Consider the following 18700-nt stretch of genomic DNA (forward strand, 5'->3'; position numbering starts at 1 on the left):
ATGTGTTATCCAGGCTTTAGGAGTCAAGAAAATCTCTGACTATGACCTGCTCTAATTTCCTAATTCCACCACCTCCAGCGAAATGCTATTACCAAACATACATCCCCCTCTCCGCCCTTGTCCGCCTTCCCCAGGAACCATTCCCTCTGGGGCATCGTGGTGCACTGCGCCTTCTCTCTCAACACCTCCCCCAACAGCTCCATGGAAGCTTTCCCTAAAATCACGGAATATGTGACACATACATTCATAGAACATGAGAACGAGGAGCAAGGCTTTGCCGCACAGGCCTTAAAGAATACTTCGCCATTCATTCAGCTCATGCCTGATCTTTCCATGGACACGCATCCACTTAAGCAAACTCTGCAGGTAATCTTTACTTCCTTTATTGTTCAAAACAAAAGCAGCCCGAGCTAAAAAAAAACATTGATTGATGTCTCATCAACTACATCGTTGGGCAAGCACGCCATCGAGGAACAACCCTCTGGTTGAAGAAATACCTTCTCAATTCAGTCCTATATCTCGTTCTAATCTAGAGGCTGTGCCCTCTTGCCCTAGTTTCATCTGCAAATGGAAGCATGCTCTCGAGTTCTATCTCACACATGACCTTCATAATCTTATACGTTTCCATAATATCCGGCCTCATTCTTCTGAATTTTCGAAATAAGCCTATTCCACATACTCTCCTGTCATCAGCGAACACCTTCAAATCTGGAATTCCATCTGCCAGAATATTGCCCCTGAACAGCACCTTGTCGAGGCCATTTTGAAAATCTAAGTACTTCAATTCACTGGGTCCCGTTGTACACCATGATCGTAATGCCATCATAGAATTCGAAAAGGTTTTGCAGGAATGACCTGCTCTTCATTAATCCAGACTGCATCTGTCAAATTTATACGGAGAAGCCCCTCTATTTTTTCCTCGATTAAAGACTGAAGAAATTTATGCACTACAGATGTTAAACAAACTAGTCTATTATGTTGGAGAATGGGTCTGGGTGGGTTGCACTTTGGCGGTCAGTGTGGACTTGTTGGGACAAAGGGCCTGCTTCGATACTCTAAGTAATCTGATCTAATTCCTCATATTTTGTCTGCCTCACTTTTTAAACAGTGACGCCATATTTGTGTTTTCCAATCTGCTGGGACTGCCTAGAGACCAACGAATTTTGCAAAATTACCGCAAGCATATACCATTGCTTTTAGTACCCTGCGATGCATTCCATCAAGTCCTGGAGACGTAACCATCTTTTGCAATATTAGCTTCAACAATCCAACACTAGCTCTTTTGTTATAATGACTGTTCCCATGTCGTCACCAAACATGATCTCTTTGTCAATTACTGGCATGTTATTAATATCCTCCACTGTGAAGACCGACGCAAATGCCTGATCAATGTCACTGCTATTTCCGCATATCCCATAAGTGAATGTCCCTTCTCATCCACGAGAGGGTCAACGTTTACTTTTGCCTCTCTTTTTCATTTTATATTTTACTAGAATCTTCTGCTATCAATCTTTATATTCTGTGATATTTTTAATGCCATGTTCTTTCTTACACTTTTCTGCATTAAATTCCATTTGCCAACTCTCAGCCCAACTCTGCTGCATACCTGTGTCACTGTGTTATCTACAATATCTTTCAGCACTGTGTACAAATTTCCCGAACGTAGTGTCGTCCGCAAATTTACTAACCCATCCTTCTCCGCCCCCATCCAGCTCGTTTACAAAAAAATGACAAAAAGCAGTGAACCCAAAACAGATCGTTGCAGTACACCACAAGCAACAGAATTCCAGGATGAAGTTTTCCCATCGAGTAACACCCTCTGTCTTCTTTCAGCTGGCTAATTTCTGATACAAAGCACGACATCCCCCTCATTCCCATGCCTCAGTATTTTGTGAGTCACCTGCCGTGGCGAAATTTATCAAACGGCTAACTGAAACCCAAACGTGCATTACATAAACAGCTTTATCCTCATATATCTGTTTCGTGACCTGGCAAGTTTTGACACGAGTTGTAGCTCAGTTTTAGCTTCCCAGATGAAGATTTGCTCACTGAGCTGGAAGGCTCATTTCCAGACGTTTCGTTACCCTCCTGCTTAATATATTCAGTGTGCCTACGGGTGACGGACTGTTCATGAATTCTGCTTTCTATTTATATGCTTGCGGTTCTTTGGGTTGGTGATGTCATTTCCTGTAGTGATATAATTTCCTGTTCTGTTTTTCAGCGAGTTGTAGATGAAGTCTAAATCGATGTGATTTTGATGGATTTCTAGTTGGAATTCCATGCTTCTCGGAATAATCGTGTGCGTCTCTGTTTCACTTGTGTTCGGATGGATGCGTTGTCCAAGTCAAAGTAGTGTCTTTCCTGATCTGTGTGTAAAGATACCAGTGAGAGAGGGTCACGTCGTATTGTGGCTAGTTGGTGTTCATGTATCCTGGTGGCTCGTTTTCTGCCTATTTGTCCATATGCAAAAACTGATGTCATTTCCAAAATGCCATGCAAGAACTTGACAAATATTGCATTTGATAAACATTGCATTCGCCTGAGGCAACACATCCATCCGAGGACAAGCCAAACACCTACATGCAGGAGATTTAATCGAAGCATGGCATTCCAACCAGAACTCCATCAACAAACACTTCGAGTTCGACGCCATCAACTACCCCTTGAGAAAAAAAGAACTGGATATGACATCACCATCGGAAATGACATCACCAACCCAAAGAAAACCAAACATATCAAGAGAAAGCAGGAATCATGAACAGTGCTTCGCCTGGAGACCCACTGAAATTGTTACCGAGTAGGGTGACGAAACGTCTGGAAATGAACTTGCCAATTCAGTGAGCAAACTGACCTACAGTTCAATTACCAATTCACAGAGCTCGATAATGTTTGTAGGTGTCGTCCACCCATTCACAAAACCGGCTTGACTTGCCCTCATAAATTTATGCCAATCGAGATGATTACAAATCTTATCTCATGGAACTTTTCCAACACTTTACCCACAACTGAGGGAAGGGTCAATGGTCTATAATTTCCAGGGTTTTCTTTACTCCCTTTTTTGAATGAGAGAGCAATTTTTACTATCCTGTAGTGTTCTGGTACTCTAACTTTGGACAATAACAACATTAATATCGAAGTGGAAGAATCATAAATCTGATTCTTAGCTTCCCAGAAAGTCCTAGGATAAATACGATCTGGCCCAGGGGAATTTAGATATGTTCACATTTTCAGAGCTTATGACGCCTTGTCTTTGGGAACTTCAATCCTATTTCGTCTGGTAGCCAGTTTCTCAGCATTATCCTAGACAACATTTTGTTTTCCCGGTGCGAATCCTGACTAAAGACATTGCTTTCGCGCTTCCCCCATCGCTTCTGACTCCACGCACTACTTATCACGACTGTCCTTCATTGGCCATAGTTTATTCTATTCATTCTTTTAGCCCTCACATATCGATGGAAAGCTTTCGGATTTTCCCTTAATCTATCTGTCAACAAATTCTCTGTCCCCTCCTGGCTCGTCTTCAGTCTCTCCTCAGGTTTTTCCTATTTAACTTGTAACTCTCAATCTCCTTAACTGAGCATTCACGTCTCATGGGAACACAAGCCTTCTCAACAAGAGATTCAACTTCCTCAGTAATCTTGACTCCTGCGCTTGACAATTTCCTCCCCCTCTGACAGGTACATACTTATCAAAGACACACAGAACCTCCTCCTGGAATAAACTCCACATTTCCATTCTGCCCATTCCGTGCCGTTTCTTTGCCAACCTCTGAATGTGTAATCTTATCTAATCGCATTGCAATTTTCTTTCCCTCAGCAATAGCGCTTGCACTCCGATGTATACCTATCCCTATGAAAATCTAAAATAAACATAACTGAATTTTGGTAACTATCACCCAAGTGCTCACCTATTGCCAAATCTAACATCTTGTCGAGTTCATTACCCAGCACTAAATCTAATTTAACCTCTCCCCTTGTTGGCCTGTTCGATTACACATTATTTAAGGAATCTATCGCAGATACACTCAACACTATCCCCATCAAGGCTACCCTGACTGAGCTGCTTCGACCGATCGACATGTTGATTAAATTCTCACATGATAATTGCCATTCAATTTTTCATTTGTTATTTACGCCTTTGTTCACTGCCCTCCCCAATGTCATCTTAAAATTTGGAGGCGGATAGACTCAGACAAACAGTGACATTTTCTTCTTAGAAATTCTAATTTCCTCCCAAATTGATTCAAACTCATTCTCCATAGAAACTAAATCATCTGTTTGCATCGGTCTGAGGTTGTCCTTCAATATTTGAGTTACACCACCTTCCTTACCATCCTTTCTGTCCTTCCAAATTGTCTCATACCAGTGATTATATACCTCCCAGTCTTGACTATGCTGTCTCCATGTCTCTGCAACGTGTATTAAATCGTATTCATTTGTGATGATTTATGCCGTTATATCTCCAACTTTCTTCCAAAAAGTACGAGCATTCAGGTATAGTACCTTTATGGTCGCATTCTTACTCATTGATTAAAAAACATCTACAATAATATCTTCCACGGTATCCTTGCTTCATGCTTCTCCTCCCTTGTCCATTTCTGACCTCCATGCTTAGCATACAAGTGCTCAAATACACCTTCCAGGTGAAGCAATACTTTCCCTACACTTCGCACAATCTAGTCTACAGCTCATATTGTGGTCGCCACTACCTTAGGAAACGAAGTGTTTTGCAGAATGCCAAGTTCTATCGCCAAAAGTGTCCCTGAGCTTCCAGTTCACTGCTCCTTTAGCACAGAACCATGTTCCGTAGCGAACGTCTTTATCTCAGTCTTACTGCAGTGTTGCACCATAGCTTAGCGCATGCTGAATAAGCAGCAGACCATTTTCTGCTTGAGGGCCCCACGACCCTCCAGATAAATTTCAGTCATTTTAGAGGCCTGAAGTTTCCCATGTGTTGGCCCCCGACGCACTCACCAGGCCTAGTCACACACTACCTTTGGTCATTATCAATTCCTATGCCCAACTGCCCGTCTCTCTCTTTCGGCTCTATCCCGACATCTCGTTTCCTCCTAATTACTGCACCCCCACATATCTTCTGCATATCGACCGAAGGTTTCCTGGAAATCATCAGTGCCAAGGATGGGGTCACTGGACCAAAAATGTTAACTTCGATTTCTCTTTTCAGCATCTTCTCGTCTTTCCCCTGAGGAGGCTGGATACTGTGCTTCTGCAATGACCCCCTGCGCAGAAGACAGAACTGTTTTCATCCTGAAAGTTTCTCTTGTTGATGAATCCCATTACAATGTTTGCCACTGGCATCGACTTCGTAGGTCAATGAAAATAGAAATCATGTGTTTGGGATTTGTGCCGCCGCTCTGTTCTGGATATGATAAACAACAAGAGAGCAACATGTCCGTCATATCAGATGTGAACAGATAGCAATCTGCACAGGAGTTGGAATTAAGTAAATGTTTTTCAGTTGGAGAAATTTCAAACCATTTCTCACTGTAATAGCCTGTGGCTATCAAAGCAAAATATTTTATAACCACGAATGCTGAATACAGCGTTTTCAAGCTAAAATATCTGAATGATCATCCTCCAGAGTTACAGTACAGTCGTGTCTGCAAATGGAATAACTGACTGAATCACTTTACTTGTTCAGCGAGCAAACAGTCCTCTTGTGGCAAGATATATGGGCAGAATGCAGGAGGAGGGATGGAAAGGTTCTTAAGCAGTTTGACATAGGGACTGAGGAAGTGTTCGTGGTTTTCCAGATTGAAGTGGGCATATTCCCAATTCAGGATAAACTTGTATCTTATGTTCCTCTCTGTGACAAGGGAGGAAATTGCAGGTGTTCTGAGCAATGGTTTACTTTCATCTTTGGGTTTGTAGTGGACTGGACTAACGCAAGATTGGGAGAGATAAACCAGAGAATCACACAGCAGTGAGTCTCACATCAATTGAAGGGAACCTTTTGGAGCGAACCTTGAAGGAAAGAGTTAACTGCCACTTCACCAGGCAAGGTTTCATCAGGGAGAGTCCTCACGGTTTTGGTACAGAATGTCATACCTCACAGATTGGATTCAATACAATTTATTGGCAAGTGATCAGGTTTTATTTTGAACGAGGGTGGTGAAGTTGATGTTATTTGTGTGGATTCCAACATAGCCTTCAACACGACACCACTCTGAAGACTGGGGGGAGGATGCAAGTGAAAAGGGATTTTAGGTTCCCTGGCAGTTGGATACAAACATAATTGGTGGTGGTAAGAGACACAGGATGGTGATAGAAGTCTGTTTCTTGTGACTGGAACTGGTACTCAGTGATGTAACACAGGGATGAATGCTGGGTCCCATGTCGTTTGTGAATGTGTGTAAAGAATGTAGAACAAGTTCGGAGGAAATGATAAGCAGAGTTGTCGATGATACGAATATTAGCAAAGTGGTTAATAGTGAGGAAGATCCTTTTAGGAAGTAGGAACACAGAAATGGATTTATCAAATGTCACATTCAGAGAGGCGACGTTGAAACTAACCATGAAAAACATGAGGTGATGCACATTGGAAGGAACACATCAACTGATTACTCAATGATTGACAGGACACGAGGAAACCCACAGGAACAGAGAGTCTTTGCATGTTGGTCAACATATCCGTGAAGGCAGCAGAACATAGTGACAATCACAACTTTATCAGTCAAGGCAAAATTTATAAAAGCAGATAAAGTGGTGCCACAAGGAGACATTGTGGTGAAGAAAGCACTTGGCACGCTTTTCGTTATTAGTCAGAAAGTCGATTATCCAAGTTGGAAGATCATGTTGTGGCGATATGGAGCATTGGTGAGATCACATTTAGAATACTGTTTACAATTATGGTCAACTTCTACAGGAAGGATTTTGTGAAAATTGAAACTGTGCACACATGATTTACAAGGGTGTTGCGGGGAGCCGAGGGCTTCAGATAAGCATGGAGATGGGGTCAGCAGGGGCTTTTTCGCTGGAATGTTCCAGCCAGTGTGTCACGTTCTCATCGTTTATGAAATCATGAGGGGCATGGATCGACAACTGGCCTAAATCATTTGCGCAATATGTTGAAGTTCAAAACTAGAGAGCACAGGTTTCAGGTGACAGGCACCGAGACACACTAAACAATGTATAGAGAGTGACAGAATGATGGTTGATGTCCAACAGACATTGGTTAAGCTCAGTCTTTGGTTTAAAAAATAAGCATTTTCTGCGTGAAAGCAGTTTGGAAGATACGTCGTGAATGGAACATTAGGGGTGATGTACCGATGAATTAGTGACTGGGTAAAATATTGTCCAATGAACTCTGAAATGGAGAATGCCGTATTTATAAGGAACAATCAATAAAAATCTTTTCAATGAACTGTGATATTGCAGGACTCTGAAATACACACCGAAATGGCTGTGCTGGGATATGAGTCACATTGACGTTTCTGCAGGAGCATCAACTGTTTCGGAAGTCAAATTAATATTTTTCATCTGTTCAGCAATAGTGAAGCCAATACCTATTCCACCATTCCTCTCAGAACCTGACAGGGTGAGCATGCATTGCCTGATTGAAACATTCCAGTTGATGAAACTCGTTTTTCCTTTGAGAAACAGATGTAGCAGTTATTAAACAGAAGATTTCTCTTTTCCTTCACCAAATTTATATTCAAACATTCAGTTTCACTGAGGGAATGCAGAATTCTACAACAATTTTTTCCCCCAGGTAATCAGTCTCTGCAGTTTTCTTTTCTGTAGGAATCTGAATGACCTGATATTTATGGGGAAAAGAATGTTGCAGTTTTTTCTCGCATGCGGCAGAAGAACCAACTGAGTGGTGACAGGTGCATCTTAATTTTCTAAAGCAGTTGAGTGGTGGTGATGTCGAGTTAAAAGCGTGGATCTTGAAATGTACCCCTGGTAAGGTAGCATCCATGGAGTAGGAAAATCGATTTTCGAGCATAAGTTCTTCGCTAGGTATGTTCGAAACGTTCACATTCCTGGTCCTCAGATGTTGCCTAACCACTGTGCTTTCTCGCGCTATCCTTCCTGACTACAAGAGGTGAGGCTATACTGGATTAGGTTCTAGGTAATGAAACAGGCCAGGTGTTAGACTTGGAGGTAGGTGAGCACTTCATGGACAGTGACCACAACTCGGTGACTTTTACTTTAGTGATGGAGAGGGATAAGTGTGCACTGCAGGGCAAGAGTTATAGCTGGGGGCAGGGAAATTATGATGCGGTGAGGCATGACTTAGGATGTGTGGATTGGAAAAACAGGCTTCAAGAGAAGAATACTAATGATCTGTGGAGATTGTTCAAGGAACAGCTACTGAGTGTCCTTAATAAGTATGTACCAGTCAGGCATGGAGTTAAGGGTCTTGTGAGGGAGCCGTGGTTTAATAAGGAATTGGAATCCCTTGTGAAAGGGAAGAAGGCGGCATATGTAAAGATGAGGCGTGAAGGTTCAGTTGGGGCGATTGAGAGTTATAAGGTAGCCAGGAAGGATCTAAAGAGAGAGCTAAGAGCAGCGAGAAGGGGACATGAAAAGTCCTTAGCAGGTATGATTAGGGAAAATCCAAAGGCTTTCTATAGGTATGTCAGGAATAAAAGGATGACTAGGATAGGTATTGGTCCAGTCAAGGATAGTAGTGGGAAGTTGTGCGTGGAGGCGGAGGAGATTGGAGAGACACTAAATCAATACTTTTCGTCAGTATTCACTCAGGAACAGGACACTGTTGCTGGTGTGAATATTGAGTCACAAGTGATTAGAATGGATGGCATTGAAGTATGTAGGGAAGAAGTTTTGGGATTACTGTAAAGGATGAAAATAGATAAGTCTCCTGGGCCTGATGGCATTTATCCTAGGATCCTCTGGCAAGCTAGGGAGGAGATAGCAGAGCCATAGGCCTAGATTTTTATGTTGTCCTTGTCAACGGGAATAGTACCAGAAGGCTGGAGGATGGCGAATGTGGTCCCCTTGTTCAAGAAGGGGAGTAGGGATAGCCCGAGTAACTATAGACCAGTGAGTCTGACTTCTGTGGTGGGCAAAGTCTTAGAGAGAATTGTAAGGGATAAGATTTATGAACATCTGGATAGGAATAACGTGATCAAGGATAGTCACCATGGTTTTGTGAAGGGCAGGTCGTGCCTCACAAACCTTATTGAGTTCTTTGAGCAGGTGACTAAGGAGGTGGACGAGGGTAAAGCAGTAGATGTTGTGTATATGGATTTTAGTAAGGCGTTCGATAAGGTACCCCATGGTAGGCTAATGCAAAAACTACGGAGGTATGGCATTGAGGGTGCATTAGAGATTTGGATTAGGAATTGGCTGGCTGGAAGGAGACAGAGGGTAGTAGGTGATGGTATAGGTTCATCTTGGAGTGCAGTTACTAGCGGTGTACCACAAGGATCTGTTTTGGGACCATTGCTTTTTGATATCTTTATAAATCATCTAGAGGAGGGGCTTGAAAGCTTGATGAGTAAGTTTGCAGATGACACAAAAGTCGGTGGAGTTGTGGATAGTGAGGAAGGATGTGGCAGGTTACAGCGGGATATAGACAAGTTGCAGAGCTGGGCAGAAAGGTGGCAAATGGAATTCAATGTAGCTAAGTGTGAAGTCATTCACTTTGGTAGGAGTAACAAGAAGATGGATTACTGGGCTAATGGTAGGCTACTTGGTAGTGTGGATGAGCAGAGGGATCTTGGTGTCCATATACACAGATCTCTGAAAGTTGCCACCCAGGTAAAGAGTGCTGTGAGGAAGGCATATGGTGTACTGGGCTTTATTGGCAGAGGAATTGAGTTCCGGAGTCCTGAGGTCATGTTGCAGTTGTATAAGACTCTGGTGCGGCCTCATCTGGAGTATTATGTGCAATTTTGGTCGCCATACTATAGGAAGGATGTGGAGGCATTGGAACGAGTGGAGAGGAGGTTTACCAGGATGTTGCCTGGCATGGTAGGAAAATCGTATGAGGAAAGACTGAGGCACTTGGGGCTGTTCTCATTGGAGAAAAGAAGGTTTAGGGGAGATATGATAGAGGTGTACAAGATGATTAGGGGTTTAGATAGGGTAGACACTGAGAACCTTTTACCGCTAATGAAGTCAGCTGTTACAAGGGGACACAGCTTTAACTTAAGGGGTGGAAGGTGTAGGACAGAAGTTAGGGGTAGATTCTTTACACAGCGGGTTGTGAGTTCATGGAATTCCCTGCCAGCAGCAGTGGTGAACTCTCCCTCTTTATGGTCATTTAAGCGGGCATTGGATAGGCATTTGGAAGTTATTTGGCTAGTGTAGGTTAGGTAGGATTCGGTCGGCGCAACATTGAGGGCCGAAGAGCCTGTACTGCGCTGTGTTTTTCTATGTTCTATGTTCTATGTTCTATGACTACAATCTCTCGCATCTGCAATCCTCACCTTCTACTTAAATGGGGGTAGTGTCAGATACTGTTCCTGAGATGTAACAACATGTTCATAATGATAGTTTGGATATGCAGTTGGAAGCTCATCACTGATGTAAATCATTCTCTACCTCCCAATCTGCCAAGCACATGCAGGTCCTGCACCTCCTTCATTGGCATTCTCTAAACACCTGACGCCTGAAAGAAGATGGCCTCATCTTCCGCTTGGGAGCTTGATGCCACATGGGATTAGCAGTTTCCTCAATCACCCTTCGCTCACATTATTCTAGTTTCATGACTCCAACTCAGCATTGCCCTTATGTCCTGCACGTCACCTTTCCAACCTACCCGCTCCACCTCCTGTCAGAATTCGTATCTTATTTTCCACCTTTATCTGCTCATCACTTTCTCAGCTATCACGCCCCCAAATTCCCAAACCACCCATTTATCTCTCAGTCCCCACGGCCACAAACCTCATTCGTGATGAGGCATTTATGTCTGAAACTGAAATTCTCCCGCTCCTCGCATGCTGTCTGAGCAACTGTGTTTTCCATCGCCACACTATCGACTCTGAGTTCTGGCATCTGCAGTTCTCACTTTCTCCACGGCGCAGTATTGTGTAAAAGTCACATTATTGAAAAAGTGCAGTTTCTGTGCATTTCTAAGTTGTTAATTTCATTTGCTCAATCGGTTCTAGATGGAGTATTGAGTGTCTTTCTGCAATTATCATTATGGCAGGGATGTGACAGCACTGGAAACTGTGCAGACCAAATTTACCAGGACATTGTCTGTTCGTAGAATTTCAGTTATGAAGATTATTTGGACAGACTGCGCTGTCACAAAGATGCTCTCTTTAAAAAAAAACAACAAGCTGTACTTTTCCTCAAGGATTATGTGTCTTGACTTTTTTTTAATTAAAGGCATTGTAAATCAATTCAGGCTCTGAATCAGATGAAGTGTTATAGTGACGTAATTCTTCGCTGTGAGGCCTTTTTTTTCTCCATCAACAGCTGAGGCTTGAGGCCAAAGACTCTATGTTTTAGAAATGAACTGTTTTATGGTAAAAGAGTGGCCATTCTGGAATGCTGAATTCCGGTTTTTAGATCCTTCAGTAGTGGTGCACTAATTCATAACTTCTCTCCTTCTGCCGTTCTAATTATTAACCCTTAGCTTCTGTTTCATTTTCACTGTGTTTAAGGTGCTTTTTTTCGGAATGTTGTGTACTTTCAGAACGACATAATTCAGTCTATTTTGGAAGGACTAATTTCTGTGGGTATTCTATATGTTTTTTTTTATTTTTCTATCCGTGATTTTGTGAATTTTTATAATTAGCTAATCGGGTAATTATCACTGTACACTTAACGAAAAAGAATATAATGTTACGATCTGGGTTGTGTGCTTAATAACTTTTTGAATGATTTAGCCAAGCTCATAACAAATTGGAAGATAGTTGATGGATTAAAAGAGCAACCGATATGTGCCTGCGTCTTCATTTCGGGTGTTGATTTGGATTGTCGTGGACAGTTCTTGGGAAAGCATGTTTCATTTAGGTACAAAGGGTTGTTTGACTACGGACGATGAAAAGTTGGCATTTTTACAAAAAACTGATTCAGGCCACGCTTCTGGAATAAGCAAAAATGCTGGGTTTGTATTTGCCTCTTTCTGTGAGAAAAGGAGAGCAGTAGCTCAGCATTGCACCCAGCTGGAAAATTCAAGAGAATTTGCAGAGATGTTTAAATGTTAATTGAATATGAAGCAGCTTGAGTTAGACGCGAGAGATAAGGAAAAGAGACCAGATTTCAAACGGTTTCAGGTACGATTCGAAGAAGAGAGAGCAGAAGAGCAGAGAGAAAGGGAGACAGAGATTGAACTTCAGAAATTGGCAATTACTAAAGGAATTCACATTAAAACGCTGGAGATAAATGCTGAAGATAAGATTACACTGGAAGAGCATATTGTTAAAACGACAAAGAGAGCAGCTGAAATGGCTGATTGTAATGAACTGATCCATAAAACAAGGATGGGCTTCCAGAATCATTTTAAGCCTGAGGGATAGAAATTGGGCAAAGAGAAATCCTCACGTGGAAAGGGAAAGTTAAATCTCTGTGAAGGTCACGAGGATAACGTATCACAGGATATATAGGAAAACCTTGAAGGGAACAAGATCTGAGGTTTTCATTGCAATAAAGTAGGCCACATGAAATCAGTATTGGAGAACTATGGAAAGCACTGTAAAATCAAATGCAGGAAAACAAAACAAGTCTGGATGTTTTGCTGGCATGGTAATAGAAAGCACAGTGGAGACTGGAAAGCTTCATCAGAGTGCACAAACCGATCAGAGGTTGGTAAGGGGCAAGTGCCATGTCTGCTTGAAAAATATACCTGCAAAGTTAAAGGTTATTTACCTTGGCGAGGAGTAGCAAATAGACAGGTAACAGCATTTAGGGACACAGGATCGTCTCAGTCTGTGATGCAGAAGGATGGGGAAATATGTACTCCTGAAGAACTATGTGTACAGGAATTCATGGTGGGACGAAACATTGCTCAGTGATGTACAGTGAAGCTAGAGTGGGCAGAAAAGAGTGGGGAGTTTGTGGTGGGAGTTCTGGACAAACTCTCAGCTACAAGAATACAATTTGTGCTTGCAAATGATATAGCTCAATCACCGGTAAGCCTGCTCCATACTCCAGTTGAAAAGCCAGTCGAGCTGCAGGCAAGAGTAGCAATGCAGGACGTTGATAAAGGAATTTTCCCAGATTGTGTCTTTACGCGATCACAGAGTCACAATCGAAAGCAGGAGAAATCAAAAGGCACGGATGAGGAAGCTGAAAAATGATTGCATCCATTTATGTTAATTAGTACTCATTCCCGTCTTTTATTGAATGTAGGGAATCTACACAATGCATCAAGATTACAATGTTTTTAATATCAAGTAAGTGGGACACAGCAGGGGACAAACGTTAAAAATGCTAGTATATTCAGCTCAGCTATGCTACCGAGTTACAGCAGAAAGATGAAAAATTAAATCACTTGGATCAGAAGACATATATTCGGAAGGAGAGTGAATGCATCCCTGTGTGATATTACTTAGCAAATGATATGTTAAGGCGGAAATGGAGACCAACATATATTCAAACATGTGAGAAATGGGCAGAATGTTTTTTTTCCAGTAGGGTACAGAAAAGTGGTGCTGCGAGTGCCACATGTGCCAAAAAATTGGATGTCACTGAGGCGTGAGGAAAATGGAGGCTAAAATAAAAAGACATTTTTACTGGCCTGGATTGCAGATGAATGTAATTGAATTTTGCCTGACGTGTCATACATTTCAAACCATGGGAAAAAATAAAGCCTGCACCTTTAATACCTGCTGCAGCGTTCAAGGAATATGTCTTAATTGTCTTGATGCATTCTGTAGGTTCCCTACATCCAATAAAAGATGGGAATAAGTATTAATTAACATAAATGACTGTATTGACGAGATTTCCAAATGCTGTTCAATTCTGCAAGATGACAGCTAAAAGGATTGTGGAAAAATTACGATTAAAAAAAACTAAATAAAGACTACTATCAGAGATACAATTAGATCAAGGGTCAAACTTCACATCCAACTTTCCAGGGAGTATATAGATAGCTTCGGAATAAAACGAATCAAACGCACTGTGTACCATTCAGAATCACAGGGTGCACTGGAAAGGCGACGTCAATTATTAAAGACTATGTTGAGGTTTTATGGTTCGGAGTAGCCAGATTATTTCCATAAGGGAGTTGCGTCAGTGCTGTTTGCGATCTGAGATATATCGAAAGAATCCACAAAACTAAGATCATCTGAGACCAATTTGGGGCACAAAGAAAGAGGACCATTAAAATTTAATAAGGAAATATTAATAAGTCAGGTTACAGAGACCACGCATTTGGACGATTTGTCAAATTTTAGAATTGGACTAAATAAGTTGTCGAGACAGCACTTAAAATTATCGCAGCAAATGTTGAAGCAGGAAGTGTATGAGAAACAAAAAATCAGAATTTTGCCACTGGGAACAATGTATTTATTTAAATTTCATTAACTGGTGAAACTATAAAGCAAGGTTTCGAAGACCTTATCAAATTAAGAAGAAATCGAGTAAGGTTAGCTACTTGATAGGAACTCCTGGCATGAAGGAATCTCACAGAACGTGTGATGGGAATATGCGCTAATGGTATTTTGGCAGAGAATGAACGCAATGGCAGAATGTGTTATTGAATACAACACATTGAGAAGAACCAATTTCAGCGAATTCTGCATTGGACGTTCCTGCTATAAACTTGGACAATGCAAAAGTTGTCCAATATTGGTAAAGTTATTCAGTTCTCTTCCAGAAGAAAATCGTAAGAGTTATTACTCTTGCATGCTGAAATAAACTGGGAATTAATAACCTATTTGTAGATGATGGAAATATAGGACTTGCTGTTCTGATTTTGTAACATCCTTGTAGGCATAACCCTATAAAGTTGGTGCAAGTTTATACGGAGATGTCACGTATGTTCCAAGATGGCATAACCAAAGTGAGTTTCAATGAATGGAGTTCACCCATCATCATGGTGCCAAAGTCAGGTAAGACCCAAAAGTTATGTGTGGACTATCACAAAGTCAATGGTGTTAGAAAGACTGGTGCATCTACGCATCTGCAGTTGGAGGACTATGTGGAAGAGATTGGAAGAGCAACTTACATTTCCAAGTTGGACTTCCTCAAAGGTTACTGTCGGAAAGATCAAAGGCAATTTTGTAACGCCAACTGGACTGCAGAAATTTAAAGTAATGCCTTTCGTGCAAAAAAAAATCACTGGTATTTCAGAGGTGAACGGACAAGGTAATTGCTGGATACACAACAGTTTGGTGTGTGGTGTGCTTGGGACATTCAGTCTCATGGATTGAATATTTACAGAATTTCTCGGGCTTGTTTGATCGAATACGGAAGTCAAACTGATTTGTAAACCTAACTGAAAGTATATCTGCCAAAACCAAAGTCACCTTCCTGGGCTATGTCGTTGAACACGGACAAATAGCCCCACGGGATGTGAAAACGAAATTTACGGGGAATTTTTATACATTGTTGACGAAAAGAGCAGTACGACGGTTTACCGGATTGAGTGACTTTTTCTGAAAGTTTGTGCTGACTGTTAGAAGTGGGACTGCTCAACTCACCGAATTGCCCAAAACAGGCAAGAAATTTCAGCGAACACAAGAATTTCAAAATTTATTTGACAGCCTAAACATTTTGTTAACCATTGCCAAAGTATCAGCCACACATAATTACACGAAGGTTTTCAGTGTGCCAGTGATGTGAATGTCTCTCATCTTCTGCACCTCTAATATCGACCTGTCAATCAGTTTCATTTGTATTCTGTGTTTATGGGGTTTAATTATCAGGACTGTTGTTTATTGTTTTGAAAAGCATATGTAAGTCTACTTTAGATAGCTAAGATCTGTGGGTATTTTATATTCTGTTCATTGTGTTTCATTCCTTAGTTTTGTGAATAATTTTCTCTCTGTTTTAAAAACTGGAAGTCAACCTAGCTAAAGTATTCTAAGTAAATCATACTACACACTCACCAAAACAAACAGCGACGTTACACTCTGAATTTCCTGCATAAGAATGTTTTGAGTGGTCTGGCCTCGGCAAAACGGGAGTTATTTTTCTCAGAGCAGAGCTGATTGTGAGGAGACATGATTGACGTGTACAAAATAATGAGGAGCATGGAATTACAGATTGAAGGAAACAGTTGCTCTTGATCGATCACCAGCGTTTGTAGATTTCAGACAAGATGCAGAAAGCTTTGAATAGATTGTCGGAAAACTTTATCAGTCTGCAGGTGGTAGACTCTGGAACTCACTCTCTATAAAGATTAGTTGGACATTGAACTCTTCATTCTTCTCTGAATGCATGGGCCAAGGCGTTTCAAAAAAATGCTCAAAGCCGAGCATTCCCGCGAGCAACAGTGATGTGATCCGTGGCTTTGTAAAATGGAAAGGTACCCACGACCAACGTGTGCGACTATTCGGCTTCCTTCCTGTGATGACGCTGGAATATTGACCCTCAGCTTCTCGTGGACATTTAATGAAGGCATTCTTATTCCTGCAGATTAAAAACTCACACCTTATTTCGGCTGAAGAGAAATCAGTTTTCAAAGCGTAATAAATGCCTGCATTTCCCTCGAGCCAAGTAGGACTCGAACCTACAGTCTCCTAATCCGTAATCAAGCGCGTTATCCATTGCGCCACTGGCCCGACGAGCAGACCACTGTATAAGAGCCGTGATGTTAGCACGGACATGATTAATAGCAGTGATGTGCACGAATTGAACAAGCAACAAAGATAATCACTGTCACTGCTTCAGTCCAATCTTCACCACCTCTCAAAGCAGGTTTTTGTTCCAAAAAAAGGACACGGATATCCATTAATTTCGTATCTGAAACATTTACAGCAAGGTAAGGGACAGAGGTGTTCATGGGGTACACTTTCCCATCAATCCAAATCACTAATACACAGCCAAACGTCTCCCAACAACACCACATCCTCCTGGACCACAACAATGATTTCAAACAATATCATTTATTTTCAGCTCTGTTGACACTAAAGATAGACAAATCAACAGTGACCTGATAAATTAAAACAAGATAAAATTGAACCAGGAATAGCGGCGGCTGACTGGGGTCTGTTTCTGGGAAGAAGACTCAGGCTCTCTTTGGCTTAATTGGCGAGCCCAGAGCCACTGTTTTTGGGTCCAGAGTCATATAATGACCAAACATGGAACCTCTAACTGTGCTCTAGCACCTGGTGCTTCCCTCCCCTTTCGCCCTCACTCGCCAACTATCGATTGAAGACGACAACATTTCGTTCCAATGATCACTCGCCACAAGCATGCTCTCCAATCATATTAACCCTGTGCATGCTGCAGGACCCATCCGAACTGATGATGTATAATGCCCAACAGCGTAGAAGAGGCAGTTCTACATGACCATGCTGTAGGCATTGGTGCTCCAACCAATCAGAGAAACTCATGGGCGCGCTGGGGGCTCTGATCAATCATAGAATGCTGTTGGGCTCAACTAATCTAACCAGAACTTCCACATCCCAACGCTCAATCAAACTTCGCTTGAAAAATTCTTCCAGTTCAAAACACAATTGTTAATGATGACTCTGTTCCCTTTCCCGCAGGTGAAAGTGAGGGCTGCAGATCCTGGAGATCAAAGTCAGCATGAGAGTGGTGCTCATGCGGACGTCTTCTTCCCCCATCTAAAAAAATCAGCAGACAGTTCCCCACAGTTTTCTATGAACAATTCTATATGAACAATTCTATTTTATCTTTCCTGAATGAAACACATTTGTTTTTCACGTGGCACCTCATTTTGTCTGGTATGACCGTTTGCAACATCTGTCACACAGCTTTAAACGGTAATCCTGTCAGTACTGAATTAATTTACGAAACTGTCGCATGGCAAACTGAAAGTGTGCATACCTTTTAAAGATGAGGAAATATGTCTGAATGTCTGAATGTGACTTGGATATGCTTACTGGTGACTGGAAGCGGTGGAAAGTATACATTCTTTTCCACTTTCACCAATATTCCATCTCACTGAACTCCACAACTTGCCAGCAAAATGCAGGACATTTTCTGTCGCGACCCTCTGGACCAGAAATCCTTGCATCCCAACATTGGCCCAGAAAACACCACTCCATAAAATCACAGAAGTTGCGGCTTTACCACCTGGTAGGGCACCACCAAGTTTTGCATGCAGCTCTGGTCACTGAATTTTGGAAAAATGTGAAATCTCTGGAAAGGGTTCAAAGGAGGTTTACTAGGATGATGACAGGTGTGAATCGAAAGTCTTACGAGCAAAGTCTGAGGAGACTGAGGTTGTTTTCGTTGGAGAGAAGAAGGTTGACAGGTGACTTAATCAAGATTTATATGATTATCAGAAGGTTAGATAGAGTGAAGAGTGAGAGCCTCTTTCCTCAGATAGGGAAGGCCAACACGAGGAGCTACAGCATTAAATTGAATGCCGATTGATTTAGGACAGATAACTGTGCTAATTTCTTCACACAGAGAGTAGTACGGGCGTGGATCAGCCTGCCTGCAACAGTCGTAGACTCACTGAATGTGAATTGGACATATATACGGATAATAATGTAACGATGAAGGTTAGATGGGCATCACATTTTTTTCACAGGTCAGTGCAAGATCGAGGACCGAAGGGCCAACTGCACTGTAACGTTCTAATGTTTAAGCTAGAGGACCTGCTGGGTTACCATACCTCT

The 18700-nt window shown here is 41.8% G+C and overlaps 1 non-coding gene across 1 annotated transcript; it reads right to left on the reverse strand.

Annotated features, from left to right (window-relative positions):
* Positions 1-16596: 16596 nt before the first annotated feature.
* trnar-acg (transfer RNA arginine (anticodon ACG)) lies at positions 16597-16669 on the reverse strand. Its single transcript has one exon. It is a non-coding gene; the product is annotated as a tRNA-Arg (tRNA).
* Positions 16670-18700: the final 2031 nt, after the last annotated feature.

The sequence above is a fragment of the Hemiscyllium ocellatum genome, unplaced genomic scaffold, assembly GCF_020745735.1.
Source record: "Hemiscyllium ocellatum isolate sHemOce1 unplaced genomic scaffold, sHemOce1.pat.X.cur. scaffold_199_pat_ctg1, whole genome shotgun sequence".
Lineage (NCBI taxonomy): Eukaryota > Metazoa > Chordata > Chondrichthyes > Orectolobiformes > Hemiscylliidae > Hemiscyllium > Hemiscyllium ocellatum.